This window comes from Trachypithecus francoisi, unplaced genomic scaffold (genome assembly GCF_009764315.1).
Source record: "Trachypithecus francoisi isolate TF-2019V2 unplaced genomic scaffold, Tfra_2.0 Contig01440, whole genome shotgun sequence".
Taxonomy (NCBI): domain Eukaryota; kingdom Metazoa; phylum Chordata; class Mammalia; order Primates; family Cercopithecidae; genus Trachypithecus; species Trachypithecus francoisi.
The window spans coordinates 8,394,255-8,419,848 of NW_022681431.1; the positions used below are offsets into that span (position 1 = coordinate 8,394,255).

At 45.1% G+C, this 25,594-nt stretch overlaps 2 long non-coding RNA genes and 1 pseudogene across 7 annotated transcripts in view; 1 reads left to right on the forward strand and 2 right to left on the reverse strand.

Moving 5' to 3' along the window:
* Positions 1-1,345: 1,345 nt before the first annotated feature.
* Positions 1,346-2,035, reverse strand: LOC117095932 (annotated as a pseudogene).
* Positions 2,036-8,709: 6,674 nt separating this feature from the next.
* LOC117092897 overlaps positions 8,710-25,594 on the forward strand; it is a 30,289-nt gene continuing 13,404 nt past the window's right edge. For 3 of the 6 annotated variants that reach the window (XR_004440969.1, XR_004440957.1, XR_004440968.1), the window contains exons 1-7: positions 8,710-8,911; positions 10,298-10,608; positions 13,302-13,469; positions 17,371-17,530; positions 19,951-20,109; positions 20,955-21,190; positions 22,742-22,887. This is a non-coding gene — a long non-coding RNA (uncharacterized LOC117092897). Of the gene's footprint in view, positions 8,912-10,297; positions 10,609-13,301; positions 13,470-17,370; positions 17,531-19,950; positions 20,110-20,954; positions 21,195-22,741; positions 22,888-25,594 lie in introns of all 6 variants that reach the window. The other 3 variants (XR_004440959.1, XR_004440958.1, XR_004440970.1) reach the window with 3 other exon arrangements.
* Positions 19,846-25,594, reverse strand: part of LOC117092907 — a 107,434-nt gene continuing 101,685 nt past the window's right edge. The window contains exon 2 of the long non-coding RNA XR_004440971.1: positions 19,846-20,091. This is a non-coding gene — a long non-coding RNA (uncharacterized LOC117092907). The remainder of the gene's footprint in view (positions 20,092-25,594) is intronic.

A 25,594-nucleotide genomic window follows, 5' to 3' on the forward strand; every position in this document is an offset into this window, starting at 1 on the left:
ACTTCAGATAAAGGGACTTAGGTAGCCTCTACAAATGAGGAAGACTAAGATTTAGAAATAGAATAAACAAAGTAACTTTTTTTTTTTTTTTGAGATGGAGTCTTGCTCTGTCACCCAGGTTGGCGTGCAGTGGCGTGATCTCAATTCACTGCAACCTCTGCCTCCTGGGTTCAAGTGATTCTCCTGCCTCAACTTCCCAAGTAGCTGGCATTACAGACACCTGCCATCATGCCTGGCTAATTTTTATATTTTTTGGTAGAGACGGGGTTTCACCATGTTGGTCAGGCTGGTCTTGAACTCCTGACCTCAGGTGATCCACCCACCTTGGCCTCCCAAAGTGCTGGGATTACAGGCGTGAGCCACTCTGCCCAGCCAGCAAAGTAACTTTAATGAAAAAAAAAAGTCTTCTGCTAGGATGATCTGTTTGCAACAGACACAAAAACATTTTCCAGTTTAACCCATTTCTGACTGAAAGTCATTGTAGGGCTGAACCTTAAGGAAAACTAAGTTTAAACTTCCTTTGCATAGTATTTTGTCTTTTCTTCTTGGGTTAGAGGTGCAGACAAGAAAACATGATATAGTTTTGAATTAATATGAAAGAGGCAACATTTGATATTTTAAAATGGCCCAAAACATCCCAGTGTTCATTTTGCTGGTAGGTGATATCCTCTAGAGAACCGGGAGTGGCGGGTTTAGTCATAATAAGCCTATATGCTGTGGGTCAGGTGACTCATGAACATGTTAAACAGGCCAAGTTCTTTAGCAGTTTCTGGTTTTGTTCTGCTTTTAGCAATGTTGCAGTGGAACTTAGGCACATAGGTATTCGGTACCTCTTCCCTATAACCTAGCCCACACCTCTTTGCCCACTCTGAAGTTGGTCAGTCTGTTCGTCCCGGTGCCCTTAGAAGGTGAAGGTTTGGGCTGGGCCCAGGGATTCGCGTCTGTAATCCCAGCACTTAGGAAGACTGAGGTGGGTGGATCACTTGAGCCTAGGTGTTCGAGACCAACCTGGACAACATGGTGAAATCCCGTCTCCACAAAACAAAAACAAAAACTAAAAAAAATTAGCCATGCATGGTGGTGCACACCTGTAGTCCCAGCTACTTGGGAGGCTAGGGAAGATCGTTTGAGCCTAGGAGACAGAGGTTGCAGTGGGCTGAGATCATGCCACTGCCCTTCACTCCAGCCTTGGCAACAGAGTGAGACAGTCATAAAAAGAAGGAGAAAGAAGAAGAAGAAGAAGGAGAAGAGAGAAGAGAGAAGAGAGAAGAGAAGAAGAGAAGAAGAGAAGAAGAAAAAAGAAGAAGAAGAAGAAGAGGAAGAAGAAGAAGGAGGAGGAGGAGGAGGAAGAGGAGGAGGAGGAGAGAATTTGATGTGGTTTCTGACACCATCTTGCTCTTACGCATTACTGCCAGTGTTTCAAATGCTGCTGAAGATCTGGGTTCTGAGCAGTGTTCCTTGTATTGTATCCAAGAGATGCCTGTAGGCATCTCTTACCCTGGGCCAGTGGTTGTTTCTCTCATTTTTTTTTTCTTTTCTTTTCTCCTCATACTTGTAGGGGCTCTGCAACAGGAACATTAAAAGGACAAATGGTATGAGTAAGTAGAGGGCATAGACAGATACAGGGCTTAACCGCTCATGCAGAGTCTCAGGTCTTTGTCCTTTGAAACCACTGGCTTTGGAGAAATCCTCAAACAGAAATGTGGAGAGTATTGGAATTAAAGTCGTCATGGTGGGAACTGAGTAGATGATTTGCAGGGGTTCAAATTCACTTGCAGCTTCCTTTGAGGAAGGCATAGGTTGCCATGGGAAAGAAAGGCAGCTGAAACACGAGCTTGTAAAACAGAAGGGACTTAAACCAGGCTGATGGCTCCTGTAGCAGCGTGTCTTTGAACTCCTTAGCATACCACATCAGGAGGTTTCTAAACTCTACTGGGTAGAGCTCGTGCAGCAGCACCACCTGCAGGGCCATGAACAGGGTGATGGGGATGTGGGTGAGGAAGTAGAGGCCCAGCAGCGACTCCATGCCGTGGCATTGTCTGTCGGTCGGGCCTGGACCTGCCGATGTGAGAAGAGTCAATGTTTTCTTAATACACATTTTTCATGAAGTTTTTGAGAAGCCCTCATATTTGAGTTGGAATCCTGGAGATCATTTAGTCCAGTTCTATCGTTTTAGAGATGAGAATGCTAAAACCCAAAAAGTTAAGCACCTCTTTGGCCTGCACCGTAGGTTACTAGAGGGTTCTTGTCCCTTAATTTTTAGCCAGGAAAACCTCCCATCATAGCACACTGCCTCTCTTTTTATCTCAAAATGACAGTGAATTTTCTAAATCAGTCTATAAATAAGAACATCTCTTTCACTTCTAATCATCTCCGGTAAACAGCGACTGCTTTGGCCCTAACTGGCATTCTAGAGTGCTTTCAGGGGCCTGGTTTTTATCCAGGCTGCAGTCCAGGCCCAGGCCCACCCCTGCTTTCCTCTCTGTGCCTGTGGTCCTCCACCCCTTTTTCTCACCTGGCGCTTGTGTAGTACTCCATGCATGACAGCAATCAGTAACCTCCTTATTAATTAAATGACACTTTATAAAATCTCTCCTCCAGGGGCTTTGAGAAAGCCAGCTTTGGCTAGCTGTAAAGTTTTCAGTAATCATTTAAGAAAAAAATGTTATTTATCATCTTTATGTCAGATCACGGCCGCCACATTCTCCCCAGGAGTTCAATCCATCAAGCTCCTCAATGCAAGAATGGCTAACAAGGTCCCTGTCACTTTGGGTGAAATATACAAGCCTCACCAGAGGCTCCTGACTCCCACCAGGATCAAAGTTGTAGGCACCACTCCAGCCCAGCGTCCTCCATCCCAGAAGCCAGCAAGACAGCCTTGCCTTCCTTCCTATCTTTATTTGTAGAATACCAGTGGAAAAGAAAGAATCCTTCAAAGTTTCGTCCTTTCATGAAAATGGGTTCCTGTGGGCAAGATATCTGCCATTATGCACCTAACCTTTTATATCCAAGATTTTCAAGAGAAAATGGTTTGACTATGATAATAGGTCAGCTTTTTGAGATTTCCAACTCTCTTGTGCACATTCCACATTTATAACAACTGTCATAACTACTAGCTATATAATATTTTGCAAAGTGATTTCAGTGATGCTATCTCACTTGATCCTCACCTCAACCTTATAAAATAGACAAGGGGTTATTGACATTCTCATTTTGCAGATGAGTAAACTGAAGCAGATGTATGGTCACTTGGGTTCTGATGGCATTGTAGGGTTTGAGCTCAGATTTCGCTTCAAATCCCATGTGTTGTAAACTATTATATCACCTTGCTTTGTAGTCTCACCTCCCTTGCTGCTTTGTGTGTAGCACAATTGCATTTTGAATTAAGCTGTTGTTTGTAGTCCTTTCTGTTTACCTGTATCAGGAACACTTTACCTGAAATAAAATGCTCAAGAGTGGCTGGACGCGGTGGCTCATGCCTGTAATCCCAGCACTTTGGGAGGCTGAGGCGGGCAGATCATGAGGTCGGGAGATCGAGACCATCCTGGCTAACACAGAGAAACCCCGTCTCTACTAAAAATACAAAAAAATTAGCCAGGCGTGGTGGTGGGCACCTGTAGTCCCAGCTACTCAGGAGGCTGAGGCAGGAGAATGGTGTGAACTCAGGAGGTGGAGCTTGCAGTGAGCCGAAATTGCACCACTTCACTCTAGCCTGGGAGACAGAGTGAGACTCCATCTCAAAAAAAAAAAAAAATCCTCAAGAACAAGACAAGATGCCATGTTTGGACTTTCCAATCAACTCAGAGTGGAAAGAAGACTTCATGTTGTTCCAGCTCCTCTGCTGAAAGCTTCAGACTGGGTGGGGTCCACTCCCCTGAGCTCTGGGGCTACTGTGAACAAGCCTGAGCTTGTCTCTGACCACTGGTGTTTGGGCAGGGATGAATCACACCATCATCTGAGGAGCAACTCATGCTGTCTGTTTCTCCAGCAACTAAAATGAGATTGGAGAATATCTGAACTGAATCCAGGTCACACCTAGAAGGCGTATGTGCTCGTGAGCTCATGTGTGTGTATACGTGCTGAGTCAATAGGACATATCCAGTTTCAATTTACACTCAGTACCTGCACTGCGTTGAGTGTTTTCACATGAGTTTTTTTTTTTTTTTTTTTTTTTATTATACTTTAAGTTCTAGGGTATATGTGCATGACGTTTATATCATGTATAACTCCCCAATGCAATCCCTCCCTCCTCCCCCCTCCCCATGATAGGCCCCAGTGTGTGATGTTCCCCTTCCCGAGTCCAAGTGATCTCATTGTTCAGTTCCCACCTATGAGTGAGAACATGCGGTGTTTGGTTTTCTCTTCTTGTGATAGTTTGCTAAGAATGATGGTTTCCAGCTGCATCCATGTCCCTACAAAGGACACAAACTCATCCTTTTTTATGGCTGCATAGTATTCCATGGTGTTTTTATTGAATTCGAATGCCTTGAAGTGAATACTATTGTCTTCATTTTTTCAGACAAAGAATTGAAACTCAGAGAGGCTGTGACTCAACATTTGATGGTGACATACCTTCCTTTCCCTTCCCCCACCATAGAGTCCCTGGGATTACGGGTCACACTGCTTCCTCCTGGATGGATGTTTTATCAGCATGTCCCTGTGAGCTGTAGCCTGATTCTTTTCTTATTACCATCAAGTCTAGTCCTGACCAACAGGACCCAGGCCATTGACATAGTATGATGTTCACTCATTGCTCAAGAAAGGGAATGGGAGGAAGGCTACAGTTCTGCCCTGAGTGAGGGCCTTGGCTTTTCCTTCCACGGATTTGGCTGCAGATCCAGAGAAATGAGAGCAGGAGGCTTCTGAGTGAGCATCCGTGATTTTCTGTTCTTCTTCTGCTTGTTTTTTGACATGCTGAGCCACTGTGACTGATTTACTGGCTACCCCAAGGCTGACAGCCAGTGTTAGAATTCCCTGCAATGGAAATGGTTTCTGCAGGAAAAAGTGGAGAAACATTAACTCATAAGAACAGGTGTTTGTTCAGAATGGTGGTTACTAGAGCCTGATGTGTTCCCCAGTACATCCTCCTGGGAGGTGGTGGGCAGAGAAGAAAAGGACCCAAGTGAGGTTAGAGAGAAACAAAGTAAGAAAAAAAAAAAAAAAAAAAAAAGGAACGAGAGACTTGTAGGACTTGTAGGAAGGAATATACAATTTTTTTTTTCATCTGTCCAGTTTCCATCCCCTTTGAGTTCTTTCTATGCCCCAGAAACTTCCCTTTCCTCTCCTACAGATAGCCCATGGCTGTAACTACTACCAAATTCACAGAGGCACACTAGTGCCCAGCTCTCACTCTCTTGAGCAATCTTGAAGAATTACAAAACCCCTTCCCTCTCAGCTCAGCTGGAATTGGTGAAACTCTCAAAAGAACATTAGATTAGGTAGATAGACAGACAGACAGACAGTTTAGATAGGTAGGTAGGTAGGTAGATAGATAAATAGATATATAGACAGATAAAACCATCAGTGTCTACAGATACATAAATATGAGCAAGTTGATGAGGTCCTGGTGCTTCAGTCAAATTTAACTAAAGACTAGCCACAGTAGAGAATGGAGGCTACACAAGCCCAGCTACTTAGAAACTTCAAAGAGCTCCACCTTTCCAAATCTTTCATATTTTTCCATCCCACTTTGTCCTTGGCACATTCAGCCTTCCTAAGGGAGAGGAACCTTTTGAATGCTTACTATGTGAAACCACTTGTATTCATCAAACACACCTTCTCATTACAAATGAAATACTAACTCAAAATAGCTCAGAAACAAAAAAGATAAACATTGATCCTTCAACTAAAGCTTGAAAAGGCAGGAAGGATTGCAGCCTCCTGGCTCTGCATCTGTCCTCACACCTGAGTCCAGGTTGGGGCACATTCTCTTGGGTTCCTTTGCAGTGAGAGCTGAAGCCACCAACAGTTCTGGAGGCCCTGGTTTTAGGAGTGGTGAACAAAGAGAAAAGGGGACAGGTTGTCAGCTCAGCTTCAGAATGAAGATCTTGGGGGAAGGACTCCAGGAGGCTGGACATGGACCATGTGCTTTTTCCTGGACCAGCATCACAGCCAAAGACCAGGACAAGTCAAGTATGTGAGTCCCTGCCCAGATCTGCAACCAAGGAATGGATAGATGGATGGATGGATGGATAGATAGATAGATAGATAGATAGACAGACAGACAGACAGACAGACAGGTGTCAGATAGATAGGTGATAGACAGGTGATAGATAGGTGTTGGGTGGGCAACTTTGCAAGCAATAATAATGAGAGTGGAGGTGGATTTATGCACAAGAGGAATTGGGGGTAATAGCACTCAGAAAATCAGAACATGAGCCCCACAAACGTAAAGCAACGGATATTCACTGAAGTATTGGAATGCATCGTTTCATGTAATCCTCAGGCCAAGACTACCATTTAATAAGCTCGGTGAGGCAGGGCTCTGGGTGTGTTTCACATCGTATCCATGGTAGCTGGAATAGCACCTGGCTCATAGCAGATCCTCAACTATGTGCTGAGTAAAAGTGAGCTTCCTGCTATTATGAAGCCCATTTTATGAGGCTTGGCGGGGTGAAAGAACGGGCAGAAGGAGAGGATTTGACCTCAGGGCTGTCTGGCCTGCTTCTCCCTCCTTGTACCTCATGGAATTGCCCCCTGCTGTGCAGTGCCATGAGCTCTCTGATCAGCACAGGTTTGCATTTTGCAGCCAGATACAGGCTCCACATGTGGGCCTGTCCAATAGAGCCCTTCCTCATCTCTGACAAGGCAAGGGAGAAAAGTGCAGCAGACGAGACCAGCTCAGGTGGGAGGCAGGCCGAGCAGGAGACGGAGGATGGGGAGAAAAATTAGAACCAACCCTAGGGAAACCTGCCCTGGTCTCCTGAGCAGGTGCCAGGCAGGCCAGCGCATGGCATCTGGGACCCCTGTTGGATTCAGAAGTAGTCCAGGTAGCTGTCAGGATCCAAGTGACACAGGGAGGAGGATGAGTCAGCTGGTGACACTAGATAGCAGGTTGATGGAGGTGTGTTTGGAGCATAGGAGTTATCTGAGAGCAGGATTCTAGCCATATGAATAGGACCCAGGCATGCTGACCAGGCCCCAAGCAAGTCAGCCGGGGTCCAAGTAGGACTGGCCAATGTCAGTGAGACGCTGAGGTGCTGGGCAAGACCGCTGAGGCAGAGGCAGCATGGTAGGACAAAGCCATGGATTGTCTGTCAGTGGGTGCCCAGAGTGCACCCCAATATACTATTAAGAAAGTAACAACCAGACTCATTCCAGACTCTTCCCCCAACTACACACACACACACAGCAGCTCCTGTTGGGAAGGCTGGGGAAAAAAGGGACTGACAGAAGAAGCAGCAAGAAAAAAAATTACTTTGGAGTCAAAGGAAGCAGACAGGCTGGGCGTAGTGGTTCCTGCCTGAATCTCAGCACTTTGGAAGGCCAAGATGGGCAGATCATTTGAGGTCAGGAGTTCTAGACCAACCTGGGCAACATGATGAAACTGTCTCTACTAAAAATACAAAAATCAGCCAGGTGTGGTGGTGTGTACCTGTAATCTCAGCTACTTGGGAGACTGAGGCAGAAGAATTGCTTAAACCAGGGAGTTAGAAGTTGCAGTGAGCTGAGATCGTGCCACTGCACTCCAGCCTAAATGACAGAGTAAGACACTGTCTCAGAAAAAAAAAAAAGCAGGCAAAAACCCACCCTTCTGGGTAGTGGGGTAGTTTTGGCTGCTCCTGTGTCTCTTTATTCCTCTAGCCAGGCCTCTGTGGAACTGCCCCACCCCATCCTACCTTTTTCTTGTTGCCTACCTCATGGCTGACATTGCACATCTCAACTTTTAATTTTCCAAAGACACTGCAGTTGCCCTGCAGCTGCGCATCTGATTTCCCTCCTGTCCACAGCCAGCTCTGCCCAAGTATCAGTCTGGGGAAATCTGGAAACTGAGCCCCCATCTATACTTTTTGGCCAAGCCCTCGCTGGGCTCTTGGCAGGACTCAGCCTGCCCCTGTGCGGGTGCACTCTTCACAGTGAGGAGTGCTCTCTTGATATCCTGGGGTGATGTGGAATGGAAGAGTCTCTGAGGTCAGCTTTGGAAAAAAATAAAGCAAGAAGCTGAAATATCATTAGTGTTTAACTCCTCTCTCTCCACTACTCACCGTTAAACCAGCGAGAGGACCCAGTGTCCATGTTGGCTCATACTTTAGAAATGATTCAGCTACAGAGAGCGGATAAGTGCTGATAATTGGCTGCCCCGGAGGACCTGTGGAGGCTGCTGCTTCCCAGGAGAGCTGCCCCATAGCTCTCAGGGCAGGAGGCCCTGGCCTGCTGTCCCTCAGGGCCCGGCCTCTGGTTGACACAGAGCCGATGCTGGCCTCGCACAGCAGCAGACTCCCTTGCCTGCAGAGCTATGCCTGCTGAGCTAACAGAGAAGCAGGGGATGGGGAAGCAGAGCTATTAGCTCGTCTGAAGAATGCTCCCTTGATCAAATAAACAAGCTGCACCGTTTACTGTGTAAACTCGGACTGAAGCAGCCGCAGTGAGGGGACTTCATAATAAGGGCTGTTAATATTTATGACCGACATCAGTGGCTCCTAGTGACACAATAATGAGCCCATTACTCCCTTAGCTGGCGTCGCCACCACCTTCCAGCAGACGCAGAGAGGAGGAGAGAGGAGTGGGGTGGTCGGATGGGTGATGGGTGCCCAGCAGTACTGAAAGCCTTCCTGATCCGCATCTTAGAGTCCATGCAAGATGTAGAAGTGTCTGCTGAGTACCCACTGTGCACAGATCATTGAGCCAGTGCTGAAGATGTAAGGGATTCTAGGAAACCACTGAATAACCAGAGGAACGAGTGCTACCAGAGGTTTGACGTTCAAGCTGCAGTTGGCCCCTTGTCCCTGGGTTAGGCAAGGCTTCCCAGAGTAGAAGGATATGGCTTCCCAGATGACCAGCCTCAGCTCTGGGAAGCTAGGGTGATCTTTACATAGAGAAAGTGGGCTCCCAGGACCGGGGGGCTCAGTGTCTCTCCTGCAAGACTCTCATTCTTCCCTAAAGTCCTCCCTGAGCTCTTCTCCAGCTCTCTCCTGGAGCTAGGAGCTCCAATTTGAAGCCCTCAAAGCTGGTTGAGAGTGGGCTGGCAGGAGAGGAGGCAGCAAGGGAGGCAGTGAGAAGACCCTGAGTGAGCTTAGTGGCTGCACACTGAGGCTTTGGTCCTCCCTTGAAGTGGTTGACCTAGGGCCCCCAGGGGCAGCTGCTCTCCCTGGGTGGGCCAGGCACTGATCCTTGGCACCCAGGACACTTCCTGGCCTAAATGATCCACCCTGGCTCTAGGCCTGCTCTGCCAGTCCCACTAACTGTGTGACATTGGGCAAAGAACTTTCCTTCCCTGGCCTGATTCCATTTTTCACAAGAAGGGATTTGGGCCAGAAAGGCATCATTAGCTTGCCCTAATCTAACCTGAACGGCTTGAAGAAGCCAGACCCAGGATGTGTACATGCATGGAGAAAAGCAGAAAGGGGGAGGGGAGTGCCAGCCAAGGCACTTTGGTCCAAGGCTAGGCTTCTTCGGGTCCAAGAACCCCCAAATTGTAGGCCACAGCGTATGTGTGCATATAGCATTCATTATTCTTAAGTAGCTCAGAAACAGTTCAGAATCACTGCATGCAGCCCTAAGGTTCTTTCAAATTCTGACATCCTCTAGTTCTAAAACTCCCACACCCCATGGAACTCTCTCCCTGAGTTACGTGATAGATGGGGTTGTCCGAGTCTCTCTGGATGCACAGTGGGGCAGCCTTCAGGAATGGAGAGATCACTGGGGCTGGCACCCACGTAGTGTATTCATATACCACAAGGATAAGGGCACAGCTTTTGGAGTTAGACCTTATTTGGAATCTGAGCTCTCTGATTACAGTGATGCCTGTAAGTCTTAGTCTCTTCATCTGTGAAATTGGCATCATAATGCAGGGTGACGCTATGTCTGAAAACACAGGTGAATACATAATGAGCCATTTATAGATAGTACGTTACAGTCCATGATAAAATAATACTGTGTGTTTAGGTTGAGTGGCCACTTCCTAGTAGCATCTACATCAGAGGGTGGTTTAGAGGATTCTATGCAATGATGAATATAAATTCCCTGGCACAATGCATGTGCCAATAAATGTTACCAATAATAATGATTATCACAACATTTATCTCTGTGCCATGCAGATCAGTGTCCTGGGCTAATGTTCACCTCTTGCCTCTGCCAGGTGGTGCCTCTGATTATGAGCACACCCTCGAGTTCGCCCGAAGTGCAGTGTGGAGGGAGGATTCCTGAATTTGGAGGCCTCAGTGGGAGCAGATAGACCCAAGAGGAGACAAACTAGGAGTCCAGTCAAGCCACTGGAGGCCCAGAGGATCTTGCAAGGACAGCAGACATGTGGTTTAGAGGAACAAAGGGCAGGCAGGCAGCAGAGTCCAGCAGTAGCTGAGACAGTGGTACAAGGGAGGCTGACTAATTTATAGCACCCCATGGTCCCCAAGTGCTGATTGTGGCCCCAGAGGAGCCAGAGACCAGCAGGTGAGTTCTATTCTTGATTGCTGCGGGTTCACAGGTGCTGTGATTACTTCTCAGCAGGGCGGTGGGAGGAGTGGCCAAAGTAAAAGCAATGCAAATGGTGTGGGCAGCTGAGCAGCATTTCCCAGAGCAGAGAGGACCTGATTCTCCTGCAAACCTGGGTCTGCAGATGCTGCTCTTTCCCCATCATTCTTTCATTAAAGTGGAGCCAGGAACTTTGAGGGGGTGGGGCATAGTAGCTGCTGGGTAGAGATGCTTATAGCAAAGCTAGAAGGTCTCTCCTGAGTTCTTCAGATGAAAATCAGATCCCTAAGGGTTCAGGATGAAGCATAGTTTGGAAGGAGGGGAGGCTGTTTGATGGATGGAAAGAACAAAAATTTCTATTAGCAGTGCTTTGAGCTCCTTAGAGAACAGTTCCTGAGGAAGCCAAGTAAATAACTTCCTGATACCCAAGATTTGTTAATTAAGCACTTTGAACAGCCTTTGGGAGGAGGGCAGACAACTGTAGAATCCGACTTCTGAGTGTCCTGGCCTCAGGAGAGAGGGCATGTGTCCCAGTGGCCAGAAGTGTCTCCCAGCCTCCGTGTAAGGGATGGGGCTGCTTCACTACAGGAGGGAGACCTGGTGCATGGTGGAACCCCATGTCGAGAGGACAGGGCAGGGCCTGAGCTGTGCACACGGCGGCACATGTGTTGTGCTGTCCTTCTTGACCCCGTGAGCTGTGTGTCATGCAGAGCCAGCAAGACTTGACATGTCCAGGAGAAAAGCCACCCGGCATCACCCAAGGGGACTCCAGGGAGGAATGTCTGCCCGTGGATGCCAGCATCTCTGCAGCGGTGCATCCTGAATCTGGTTTATGCCCAGGAGACCCTGGGCTCCTCTTCTGATGTGCACATGCTCCTGAGAAAAGTAATGCATGGAATCGCTGTGTTTTCTTTAAGGGAGGCTGTTCAGATCCGAGAGTTCCTTGATTGGAAAAAGGGGGCGAAAGAGGAGAAAGAGAAGGCAGCACTAAAAGGAAGAGGATGGGACTGAGCTGGAGGCTCCTCTGAAACCCAGCCTGAGGGAGGCAGACACCAAAGCTCACCACAGAACTCCTTAGTCTGCTCAGCGGCCTGAAGCTTGCTCCAGAAGAGGCCCAAGGAAGAGAGAGGAAAGAGGATAAGGGGCTGGGGACAGAGAATAGAACTCCTGAGGGCTGATACCAAGAACTTGTTTGCTTTTTTCTCCCCAAGGGGACTTCAGGCAAGTCTAATCTGGGTCACTGTCCTGGTTCTGGGGAGTAGACCTAAATGAACTGCTCATTCTCCCCCAACACCCCTCCCATCTTCGTCAGGTGGTTTTCCTGTGTGGCCTCATCCACTTGGTGTCATTCCTACAAAGGGCTATGAAAAATAAATGTCTAGTCCATGGAATCTTCATCTGGAGGGGTCCTGGAGGGGGAAGGAATCCTAGGTGGGCCCCTTGTATGGGAGAGAAAAATCCTTAAAGTAAAGTGAATGTGTCCAGCCTGGTTGCCACCCCAAATCTCCCAGGTCTAACTCGGCCAGCCCTTCCCAGACAGTAGGCTGAGTCTCATCCCCATGCAAGAGTCACGAGTTACCCTGACTCCAGGCTTGTGGGAAATTCCCCATTTCAACCAGGTGGAAACCTAGCCTCTCTATCGCAGCCTGAGAGAGGGGCCTCACACCCAGCACCATATCCTACAGTTCTGCACAAAGCCAGCCCAGTTTGAAGACAAAGAGAAGGAACTCTCCTTTCTTCATGTGGAAGAAACATGCATACATAAGCCTAGCTGGGGACATGATAAGGAGAAGTTCATGGACGTTCCAAGATGGGTTTGGCTGCATACAGCTGGCTCATGCTGAGTCCCTGGGCACTGAGGAGGGTGGTCGGTGGGAGAGGACACTGGCAGCTGGGAAGACCTGGCTGAAATCTGAGTTGGTGACGGGCATCGTCCCTGTCTTTCCGCACTCTGTGCAGCGTCGCCCCCAGTGAGGCCCAGGATGGGGTTCCTCCATAGCAAATGGGCAGAAGAAAAGTGCGGAGGAAGCACACCGAGCCAGGGGCTCAGGAGGGAGGACAGCTGTCACTGCCTCACCCATTCCTTTCTGTGTGGTTCTAATCCAGGCTGTCGATGCTGTCCTTGGTGTTTCTGGCTGAGAGGAGGGGGTCTGTCTCCTGTTCCCGCCTTTGCTTTCTGCACCTAACTTTCCCCAAGTCTCAGCTTCCTCCTTACCTCTGCCAGCTTATTTATTCCCCGTGGTGGCTGAAAGCCAAAGATGTTTATTTCATTTTTTTGAGACAGGATCTCGCTCTGTCACCCAGGCTAGAGTGCAGTGGCATGATCTCAGCTCACTGTAGCCTCTGCCTCCCGGGTTCAAGCTGTCCCTCCCGCCTCAGCCTCCCCAGTAGCTGGGATTACAGGCATGCACCACCACGCTTGGCTAAGATGTTCATTTCCTTTGGAAAGATAAGGAAACAGGCTCGGGGTTGTGAAAGACCACTCTGCCTGGGAAGTGCGGAGCCTGGATGTGCATGCAGTTTCCTGACAGGGCAGCCCCAGTTGTTCTGCTGTTATGCACACTGCACTTGTTGGTACACTCTGGAAGATCCTGCCATTGGGCCTCATCTAAATTTGTCCTTCCACGACTGCTGCCCAGGTCTCAGACTCATAATTTCACTTTCCCTTAAAGGTAAGGCTGGCGTCTAGAGTAAGAAGCAAAGTGGTCCGGATGGGCAAGTTCCACTACGCTATCTGGGAGAGGAGGACTTTTGTGTGTGATGTGCCCAGGAGTACTGCAGAATCAAGAACCACGGACTCCTCTGAACCTCCGAGACATAAGCCATTCCTGTTGTTTGAGGTACCATGGGCCATAACGATGGGCAGAAGGGGCAACCTCTTTAAAACCATCAAGAGCAACTACGTATCATTCCAAGACTGAAAGAGCAATATACCTAGGATGTAAACTCTCTCAAATTCATCTGTGGATTCCACACAATCACAATCACAATCAAAATTCAAGCAGAATTTTTTTAAAAATAGAATTTGACAAGCTGGTACTAAAATGTGTATAGCAATGCAAAACATCTAAAATAGCCCAAATGATTTTGAAAAAGAACTGGGTTGGAGTACCCACCCTCGCTGATTTTAAGACCTACTGAAGAGCTATTTTACTCACGACTGCATAGCGCTGGCATAGGGTGGACTTATATATCAATGAGGCAGAATAGAGAGTCAAGAAATAGACCCATACATGTATGTCTAATTTATTCTCAAAAGAGGAGGCAAGGCAGTTTGATGAATGAAAGGAAAATCTTTTCAACAAACTGTTCTGGAACAACTAAAAGTCCATAAAGAAAAGAAAAGAAAAAAAAAAAACAATGAACCTTTATCCTTACTTTATCCTCACCATACTGAAAATGTGACTTGAAGTGGATTTAAACCTAAATATGAAAGCCAACTGTAGACTTTTAGAAAAAGCTGTAGGAGAAAACCTTCACAATCTTGAGTTAGGCAGATATTTCTTAGGACACAAAAAGCTTAAACCATTCACAAAAAACAGTGATAAATTGAACTTTATCCAAATTTAGAACTTCTACTCTTTGAAAACTACCTTTAGGAAAAGACAAGCCACAGATCAGATGAAAATATTTATAATAGGTATATCTGATAAAGAACTTACATCTGAAATATGTAAAGAACTCTTACAACTTAAGAGTTCACAGACACCTTCCAAAAGAGAATATAGACATGCCAAATAAGCCCATGAAAAAATGCTCAGCATCATTAGTTCATCAGAAGAAGTGTCAATTAAAACTGGATATTATTACACACTCCCTGGAATACTTATAAAGACTAGTAATCCTTAGTATTACTTAGTATCTGGAGCAATAATCACACAAATGATACTGCTATGAATGTAAAATGGTACAACTACTTTTGAAAACAGTTTGGTAGTTTCTAACAAGGTTAAACATAAATTTACCATATGAGATGCCAACTGGACACTGAAGTATTTAGCAAAGTAAAAGGAAAACAAATGTCCCCACAAAGACTTAACACAGGGAGTACAAAACACACAGTAGCTCCAAACTGCTGTGTCATAATAGCTTCAAACACATGTCAATCAACAGGTGAATGAATAAAAAACCTGTAAGCCGGAGCTTCACAGCTTGACTTAAATACAGCCATGTCACGAATCATCTTTTAAAATTACAAATATAGGTTTGTAATGTCATACTAGCAGTTTAAAAAGATGAGCTCGTGATGCATTCAACAATATGGATTATTCACACCACATTCTGCTGTGTGAAATAAGCCAGGCATAAAACAGTACACATCATAAGATTCTGTTCATATCAGTCTCTAGAAAAGACTGATCAACTGTTACAGCAATTGTAAATAATGCTGCAATGAACATACATGTGCATGTATCTTTGTAATGGAATGATTTCTTTCTTTGGGTATATACCCAGGAATGGGATTGCTGGATCAAATGTTATTTCTGGTTTAGATGTTTGAGGAATTGCCATACTGTCTTCCACAACGGTTGAACTAATTTACATTCCCACCAATAGTGTAAAAGCGTTCTTATTTCTCTGCAACCTCACCAGCATCTGTTGCTTCTTGACTTTTTAGTAATAGCCATTATGTCTGGTGTGAGATGGTATCTCACTGTGGTTTTGATTTGCATTTCTCTAATGATCAGTGATGTTGAGTTTTTTTTCATGTTTGTTGGCTGCATGAATGTCTTCTTTTGAGAAGTGTCTGTTCATGTCCTTTGCCTGCTTTTTGATGGGGCTGTTTGTTTTTTTCTTGTAAATTTGTTTAACTCTTATAGACTCTGGATATTAGACCTTTGTCTGATAGATAGATTGCAAAAATTTTCTCCCACTATGTGGCACACATACACATAGAATACTATGCAGCCATGAAAAGGAATGAGATAATATTCTTTGCAGGGATGTGGATGGAGCTGGAAGCCATTATCCTCAGCAAACTAAACACAGGAACAGAAAACCAAACACCACATGTTCTCACTTATAAGTGGGAGCTGAATAATGAGGACACATGGACACAGGGAGGGGAATAACATACACTGAGGTCTGTTGGGGGGCAGGGTGAGGGAAGGGAGAGCATTAGAAAAAAACAGCTAACGTATGCTGGGCTTAATACCTAGGCGATGTGTTGATAAGTGCAGCAAACCACTGTGGCACACGTTTACCTGTGTGACAAACCTGCACATATACCCTGGAACTTAAAAATAAAGTCACAGCAAATAGATCAGGGTTGTCTAGAGCCAGGAGTGGAAACTGATTGTGTAAATGCACAAGAAAACATTTTGATATGATAAAAATATCTTACACTTATTTAAAATTTATTTTTATTTTTCATAGAGACAAGGTCTCACTGTATTGCTCAGGCTGCCCTCAAACTCCTAGGATCAGGCAATCCTCCCACCTCGACCTCCCAAAGTGTTAGGATTACAGACATGAGCCACTGTACCCAGCCCTGATATTTTATGTATCTTGATTGTAGTGGTGACTATAAAGACATATACATTTGTGTGAGTGTATCCATGTATACATATATCTGAACATATATTTGTATTATGTACTCATCAAAATGAACATTTAAAGTGAGGGCATTTTATTGTATATAAGCTATAACTCACTAAAGTTGCTGTAAAAAGACAACGTATATCAAGTCTTTCTGACCTGCTTGCTTCTAACCATTACAGTTCCCACTGCACTTAAAGCCCTGACTCCTCACGGCATTCTACAGGGCCCTGCATGGTCTGGTGCCATCTCTCACCACTGTTTCCAAGGTCATTGTCTTCTAGGCACACTGGCCTGCTGTTATTCCCTTCTGTGGCCCTCCCCACAGATAGCCCCACTGCCTATACTGCTCTACGCTCAGCTCTGTGTCCCTTGCCTATAGGGTCTCCACCCCAGTAGTTCTCTACTTAGTCTTTACTGCGAGTCATCATCATTAGCTCCCCAATTTAAAAGTTGTCCCTCGACTATATTTGTCCATGACACTCTCTTCCTACCTAGGCCTTGTCACAATTTATTCGTACATGTGAATTAATGTGGTGTCCTCTTTTTAAACATTTGTCGTACCCTAGACTGTAAGATCAAAACAGGACCAAGTTTGCTTTGTCCCCTACTGCATCCCTAGCATCCAGCAATGTCCCTGCAGATAGTCGAGTCTCCATAAATATTTGGTAGATAAAAGGATGGACAAATGGATAAATCAATGAATCAATATTTTTCTTTAGGAAGTTGTTAGGAATCAGTGGATCACTATGGTGAGAGCTACATGTGGTAGAATAAAGGACTCAGCCTTGGGTGTGAGGCCCTGGCTCTCTCACTAATGCACAGACCAGACTGGATTCACTAGGTCGGGGTTGGGGCCCAGGAATTGTAACATTTAACAAGGGCCCCAGGGTAATTATGATGTAAGAATGTATGATAATAACTAGGTAAGCATATATATATATATATATATATATATATATATTCCTATAAAGACTTGCAAATCCATATGTAGAGATTTTTGAGCCATTGTTTCAAAAAATGCAATTCCGTACTCATTTAGCTGTATCTGTATTTTCTCATTCAACAATTCCTGGTAGAATCCCTGTAAGTTGCTTGACATGTTATTATTCTTTCCTCTTTATTAATAGATAAAGATACAGTGTGGGGTGTGTGGTGGTTGTTAGTGCTATTCACCAATACTTTTATTGTCTTCTTTTCCAGGCACATAGAATTGTACATCCTGGCTCATCTTTGGCTGAATGGGGCCATGTGACTAGTCGTAGCCAAGGAATTATGACTTCTGCATGGAAGCATTTAATCATCTGGTTCCAGGCCCTCCAGAACTCATTTCCCTGTGGCACAGCAACTGGAAATATTTAAGGTAATGGTCGTTCCATCAGCCTGGGTCCCTGAATGACCCCGGGAACAGAGTCCTTTACTGGCTTGACTTGGACATATAGTATGAGCAATCAATCCATTGTTATTGTTTTAAATTATTGAGCTTTTGGAGTTATTCCATATCAACACGCAGCCTAGCCTAACTGAAATATATTGTTGTGCCAGAATTCATTCAATCATTCTTTGCCACTAACAACAGTACTCCAAGAACATCCTTTCACATATATCATTAGACGCTGGTGTGAGTCTAGACAAATAGAGAAAAATATGGAAGGATACATAAAAGGCTGACATGGGTTCCATGGTTTTGTGGAGGATTTGTGGCTGAGAATTATTAGTATGGAGGAGGTTGGAGAGAGGAAGAAGATACAAAGAAAAGAAAGAAAGTAAAAAGCTATGTACAGTGTAATCACATTTATGTAATTCTGTAAAAGTAGAAAACTTTATGCAGTCCTACATAAACATATCTATACCTATGTTTGAATTTTTAAAAAATAAACACTTAAATTACTAATTTTTAAAAAGAAAGCCACCAGAGCATTTAAAACCTTAATGAAAATGCAAATGTTATTTTGGATGCTCAAATACTAGGGGATTATGGAGCAGTTATTTAGGCTTCTGCTCCAGTCACATTAAGGGATTAGTAACTGCATGCTGATGGAAGGAGTGAAAGCACAGCATTCAGGGCAGCCTGGTGCTGATGCTGGGGAAGAGGATGGGTGGCGTGGGGGAGGGAAAGGGCTGTGGTGCCTTTTGATATTAGGTCAAAAAGAGTACTTCAGAGGGAGAAGGAATAGCAAAAGGGCTTTGGGAAAGCAGGTGAGGATACTGATTTGAAGGAGGGAAGTGCATAAGCAGAGCTAGCAAGAAGAAACTAGTCATCAATATATACCTGTGAGATCACCTGGTCTATCATCATTTTATAAGTAGGAGCTATTTTCTTTTCAGATTATCTCCTGTAACTAGCACAATGCCTGACTTGTCAGAGTAAGAACCCACAAGCATTTGATGAGAGACTGTGTGTGTGTGAGAAAGAAAGAAGCAAGGAAGGGACTTGATTACATAGCTTATCGGTTGCAGAGCCAGGAGTAAAATTCAGATGCAGGCTCATTTTAGCTCCAGATTCTTCTAGGAGTACTTGAAAGAGATCCACAGAGAGATAAGAGGAAGGGAAAGAGAGAAGGGAGGGAGATAGTGCTGTCTTTCTCTATCTCTTTTTCCCCCTTCCCCTCTCTCAGAAGTGGAGGTGCATTGTATTGAGGGGAACACCAGTAGGCCCTTCTCCAGTAATTCAGGTTGTGTAACAGAAGGACACCCTTCCCTCTGTATGTGCTCCCCAGTGTTAGGAGCCTCAACTCGTCCATGAGCATTCACCCCCTTTGGTTTTAACAGCCCACCAGCCACCTCTGCCTTAATTTGTCACTTCCAACAGGCCCTGGAATCTGACTTTGTCAAGCACCTTGTGGGGTCAGGCAGTCTCCCAGTCCTCTGGACTCAACTGTCTGAAGAGGATTGGCCTGTAATTCCAACAAAATAGACTGTGAATATGTTCATAAGGGAGTGCTTTTATTTTCTGTAGCCTTTCTGTAGTATGTGTATTTTCCTGAGAAAGAGGATCTTTGGAGCAATCCACATGTCTTTTCCCTGGAAAGAGATCCTCAGAGCTATCTTTTCCACAACTGACCACATCCTGAATATAATATCTCCTGGACTGGTTATGCTAACTCTTCATGAAATGTAGAGAACTGGCCAAGGATTCGAAAGTGGTTAAACAGAGGATCTGATAAACTCATCTATATCAAGGTGTTAGGGTCTGATAACCCCTTAATGTGTTATCTTTCCAAGCAGATTTGCATTATTATAGAGCACAGAGAAAGTAAATTGTTATGCATCAGCTGATAAGGCAGTAGACGCTGGCTCAATTTTCCAAACATGAATATGTTTGATGTAAGTGGATCATAGAAACTAGGTGGTTGAGTATTAGATGATTTGGGATGTGGTAAGATATGGTGGATACAGGTTATTAAGAATTGGGTTTGCATTGTGTATCAAATGGTATGCTTTTAACCAGAAATAATAGATTACTGAACTAAATGTGGCTGAAAGATTGAGGAAATTTTACTATAACAACTCCAGTTTGGTTAATTCAACAGCAGGAAATGTTTCCTCTTTCTGTCGAACCCCATATGACTGCAAGGTGCTGTAGTTGTTCTATATACTATGTGAATATGACAATCTTAATTACAGAAAATATCTCTCCCTTCACTCCTTGGGCAACTTTTTTCAATAGAGAGAAGAGCCTTTACAGAATCCCTTTGTATTAATCAACATGGACTTACAGCCATAACAAGTATCACCAAAATTCTAATGGTCAAATACAATTAAGGCTTATTTCTTGCTCAGGTCATATTCTGGTTCAAGTAGACTGGAGTGAGGAGAATGCTCTGCTCCATGAAGACATTCAGGGATCCAGGCTCCTTCTATTTAGCAGCTTCAGCATCTTCTGGGGTTTCAGAATAACATGCTGGATCCTCTGCACCTGCCCTGTGGATGGAAGGAAATGTAAGACATCCTCTTAGTTCTCAATGGTGATGTGTGAGTCACTGTCAAGAAAATGAAAATCATCAGACTGGTTTATGCTATGCACAAACCCTAAGGTGGCCCCCAATATTCCCTGCCTTCTGGTATCCATGCCCTTGTATAATCCCTTCTGCCTTGAATGTGAGTGAAATACGAGACTTTTTCCAACCAATGGAAGATAGCAAAGGTGTGTGAGTGAAAACATCATTGAGTATGTTTTGTTAGAATATCACGTTTGTGATTACATTATGCCACTTTATATAAGGCTCTGTCTCCCTGGGATTTCTGCTTGCTGGCTTGATGAATTAAGCCAGGTGGAAAGGTTTTCTTTAAGTGGGCAGCCTCAAGCCAACAGCCAGCAAGGAACAAAAACCCTATATTCCACAATCACCCTATATTCCACATCCCCGAGAAAATAAGTAAGCTTGGAAGCAGATTCTTCTCCAGTCAAGCTCCCAGAGGAGAACACAGCCAGGCTGACTCTTGAGTCCAGCCTTGTGATGGCCCAGGTAAGCCATGGCTAGGCTCCTGACTGATAGAAATTGTGACATCACACATGTGTTATTTTAGGCTACTAAGTTTGTGATAATTTGTTGTGCAATAATAGCTTAGTTAAATCATGATTAACCACTGGAAGGAGGAGGAAACCAACATATCTGATGCACTGGACAATGAACATCCATTCAAAATCAGGCTCTTCCAGGAAAGACAAGAGACACTTGGCTATAGGTAGACCACAGACAATGTTTGGCATAGTGTCTGCATTCAAATATATATATTGACATATATAAATGGAGGATCTTACATACATTATTTCGTTTTAACAGAAGTACAGAGAAGTTTTCTGTAAAATGGAAATGAGTATCATGAAGTTTTAAATGAACAGTGTGAAACAGAAGAAAACATCAGCATTCATTATGTCCCAGACCTCTTTGAGAATCTGACGAAATTCTGGACAACCTCTCCTCCCACAAACAAGATGTACTTGAATACCTACACATAAAATGTTGCATTCCATTTTAGAATGTGGAGATCACTTGAGACCTATCCAGAGGTCTCTAAGGTAGGTACGTACTATACAGGGCTTGGAGACCTGGACTGCTCTGGTCACGTAGATGTGAGAGGGTGATATCAGCAGAGAGTTGTAGTGAGTAAGAAAATGTTCTCAGGAAACCTCAGCTTGTCGTTATATGGCAGAAACATGTTCAGATGTGTGACTCAGGGATTACTTAAAATAGTTGGGGCTGAAGAGAATGAAGAGAGTATCCCAGGCGTCAGGGCTGATGGGTAAGGACGTGAGTTAAGGAAGGCATTGACACACTGCAAAGAGGAGAAGGTGAGAAAGCAAAGGAATGAGGGTGGAAGGAGCAAGAGCTGCACCTTCCAGGTGCACTAGGGTATTACCACCTCCGCTTTCCCTGTGCTGGGGTGAGGAGGAGGAAAAAGAAAGGACTAGTAGAAGCTGTTTCTAAGAGATCTCGGGCTTCTCCATGAGAATTGCCGAACTTTGTTTTCGATTCAATGGCAATCCAAAAAAATTAATATAAGCATTTTTCCGGACCATATAGATAACTACCTTAAAACCAGCCGCTGATTTCACTGTCACCATTTGCCTTGGCATTGTGGTCATGTCTGTAACAATTAGCGCTACAATAATTGACACAGTCTAGATAGAAAAGAACAGAGGGGAAATTGAAATGTAAATGGCACACTCCTGCCAAGTGAAAACCAAATGACTTCATGGATGCTGGTGTGTTCATGGGAGAATTGAATTGTCACAAGGCACGTGGAAGCAGGGGCAAGCCAAACTCAGAGGACCTGTTGGATGTGCTCATGTCCTGGGTGGTTGACTGAGTTTTAGCAAAGCAATACTGACTGTAATACTGAGTTGTTATATTGTTAATTTGAATTGTTTGGATTCTGTCATCTTCTTTGTATTTAATCTGTAAATTTGTTTTGGGTTTGTGGCTGCCACAGTTAGCCCGTTCTTCTCTTTCTGGACATGTGGTAAAATGGCATGGTGGGGCCCCCTTCTGTTGAGCGGGACACATGATTTGTTCTGGCCGGTGAGTTATGAGTGCGAAGTGACGCTCCACAGTATTTAGCTGCAGTGTGAGTGTCTCCAGCGCCGCCTTTGCCTCTCGCAACGTTTGAGATTGCACTAAGTATCTCCCTGTATCTCCCTGTGTGCTGCTCCAGGTGCGTCCCAACTCCTCTGTGCCTTCTCTGGAAGCAGGTCTGTAGAAACTGGGTCCATGGTTTCCCTTCCATTCTAACTTCCAGTTGGATTTGGCCACTGGAGTGTTCTGGCAGGAGACTGCAGGGCAGGAGGTGAATGGGGTCCAAAGAGTAGGAATAAGTCCCTTGGCTCCGGGTGCCAGGTCAGTCTGGGTTGGCTGCACCTCTCTGCCAGTCACTCTCCAGGTGCTGGTAACTGCTTCCCCACCTTGTGTCTTCAGGGTAAGGCCGGCTAAGCATTTCTAGCCCTCTGGTAGTAAACTGTAACTTACTGCTTTCCCTAACCCCTCCTTTGCCTTGTAAATAGTACAAATAAATAACAGATAAAGTGCTCCTCAAAGACTTCAGTTTAGGTGTCCTCTTTGTCTCTTGCCAGGACTTGACTGGTGCACTATTGGTGGCTGCTGGATCAGATGAGCTCCCTGCTACTCAGAGAAACAATCAATGTTTGCAACCACTAAGAGGGACTTTTGTTATTACCGCCTATCCTGACAGATTTAGGTGCTATGACTATTTAAGGGGGTAAGTATAATAAATTAATAACTAGTTTTATGTTTTCAGATGTCTTAAAACTGTTTAAGGGGATCCATGCAAAATGTTGTTGCCTTAAAAGAGGGCACATCTCTCTGGTGGAGAAACATTGGTAAGAGGTAAAGACTTTGAAGTCAGCCAACTTGATGTGGTGTGCAGGTGCTACAATTTACTTCAGACAATACATCTATAAAAGGAAGATAAGATCTCAGCAGGCAAGATGGCCAAATAGGAACAGCTCCCAGTGAGATCGCTGCAGAAGGCAGGTGATTTCTGCATTTCCAACTGAGGTACCCCAGTTCATCTCATTGGGATTGGTTAGACACTGGGTGCAGCCCACGGAGGGCGAGCCAAAGCAGGGTGGGGGCATTGAGCATCAGGAACCACGTACTCCAGCCCAGATACTGTACTTTTCCCATGGTGTTTGCAACTGACAGACCAGGAGACCCCCTCCGGTGCCTACCCCACCAGGGCCCTGGATGTCAAGCACAAAACTGGGAGGCCATCTGGGCAGACACGGAACTAGCTGTAAAAGCTGTTTTTTGTTCATACCCCAGTGGCGTCTGGACAAACGAGGGCAGAACCATTCACTCCCCTGGAAGGGGGAGCTGAAGCCAGGGAGCCAAATGGTCTGGCTAGGCAGGTCCTACGCCTGTGGAGCCAGCAAACTAAGATCCACTGGCTTGAAATTCTCACTGCCAGCACAGCAGCAGCCTGAGATCAACCTGGGACAGTCGAGCTTGGTGGAGGGAGGGGTATCTGCCATTGCTAAGGCTTGAGTAGGCGGTTTTACCCCAACAGTGTAAACAAAGCCACCGGGCGTGCGGGGAGGGCGGGTGAGGGGAGTTCAAACTGGGCAGAATCCACTGCAGCTCAGCAAGGCTGCTGTGGCCAGACTGCCAGATTTCTCCTCTCTGGGTAGGGCATCTTTGAAAAAAAGGCAGTAGCCCCAGGCAACTTATAGATAAAACCCCCATCTCCCTAGGACAGAACACCTGCAGGAAGGGACAGCTGTGGGTACAGCTTCAGCAAACTTAAACCTCCCTGCCTGATGGCTCTGAAGAGAGCAGTGGACCTCCCGGCACAGCATTCGAGCTGTGCTAAGAGTCACAACGCCTCCTCAAGTTGGGTACCTGACTGGGAGCCACCTCCGGGTAGGGGCTGACAGACACCTCCTACAGGAAAGCTGTGGCTGGCATCTGGCAGGTGCCCCTCTGGGATAAAGCTTCCAGAGGAAAGAACAGGCAGCAATCTTTGCTGTTCTGCAGCCTCTGCTGGGGATACCCAGGCAAACAGAATCTGGAGTGGACCGCCAGGAAACTCCAGCAGACTGGCAGCAGAGGGGACTGATTATTAGAAGGAAAACTAACAAACAGAAAAGAATAGCACATGCACTCAAAGACCCCATCTGAAGGTCACCAACATCAAAGACCAAAGGTAGATAAATCCACAAAGATGGGGAGAAACCAGAATACCTCTTCTCTGCCAAAGGATCACAACTCCTGGGCAGCAAGGGAACAAAACTGGATGGAGAATGAGTTTGATAAACTGACAGAAGTAGGGTAATAACAAACTCCCCTGAGCTAAAGGAGCATGTTCTAACCCAGTGCAAGGAAGCTAAGAACCTTGAAAAAAGATTAGACAAATTGCTAACTAGAATAACCAGTTTAGAGAAGAACATAAATGACCTGATGGAGCTGAAAAACACAACACGTGGACTTCATGAAGCATACACAAGTATCAATAGCCAAATCAAGTAGAAGAAAGGATATCAGAGATTGAAGATCAAGTTAATGAAATAAAGCAAGAAGACAAGATTAGAGAAAAAAGAATAAAAAGGAACTAACAAAACCTCCAAGAAATATGGGACTATGTGAAAAGACCAAATCTACATTTTATTGGTGTAGCTGAACGTGACAGGGAGAATGGAACCAAATTGGAAAACACTGAGGAGAATGTCCCCAACCTAGCAAGGCAGGCAAACATTCAAATTCAGGAAATATGCAGAACACTACAAATATATTCCTCAAGGAAAGCAACCCCAAGACACATAATCACCAAATTCACCAAGGTTGAAATGAAAAAATGTTAAGGGCAGCCAGAAAGAAAAGTCAGATTACCCACAAAGGGAAGCCTGTCAGGCTAACAGTGGATCTCTCTGAAGAAACCCTACAAGCCAGAAGACAGTGGGAGCCAATATTCAACATTCTTAAAGAAAAGAATTTTCAACCCAGAATTTCATATCCAGCCAAACTAAGCTTCAGAAGTGAAGGAGAAATAAAATCCTTTATAGACAAGCAAATGCTGAGAGATTTTTGTCACCACCAGGCCTACCTTACAAGAGCTCCTGAAGGAAGCACTAAACATGGAAAGGAACAACTGATAACAGCCACTACAAAAACATACCAAATTGTAGAAACCATTGACACTATGAAGAAACTGCATCAACTAACAGACAAAATAAGCAGCTAGTATCATAATGACAGGATCAAATTTACACATAACAATATTAACCTTAAATGTGAATGGGCTAAATGCCCCAGTGAAAAGATACAGACTGGCAAACTGGATAAAGAGTCACGACCCACCGGTGTGCTGTATTCAGGAGACCCATCTTACAGGCAAAGACACACATATAGGCTCATTTACATATAGGCTCATTTACCAAGCAAATGGAAAGCAAAAAAAAAAGCAGGAG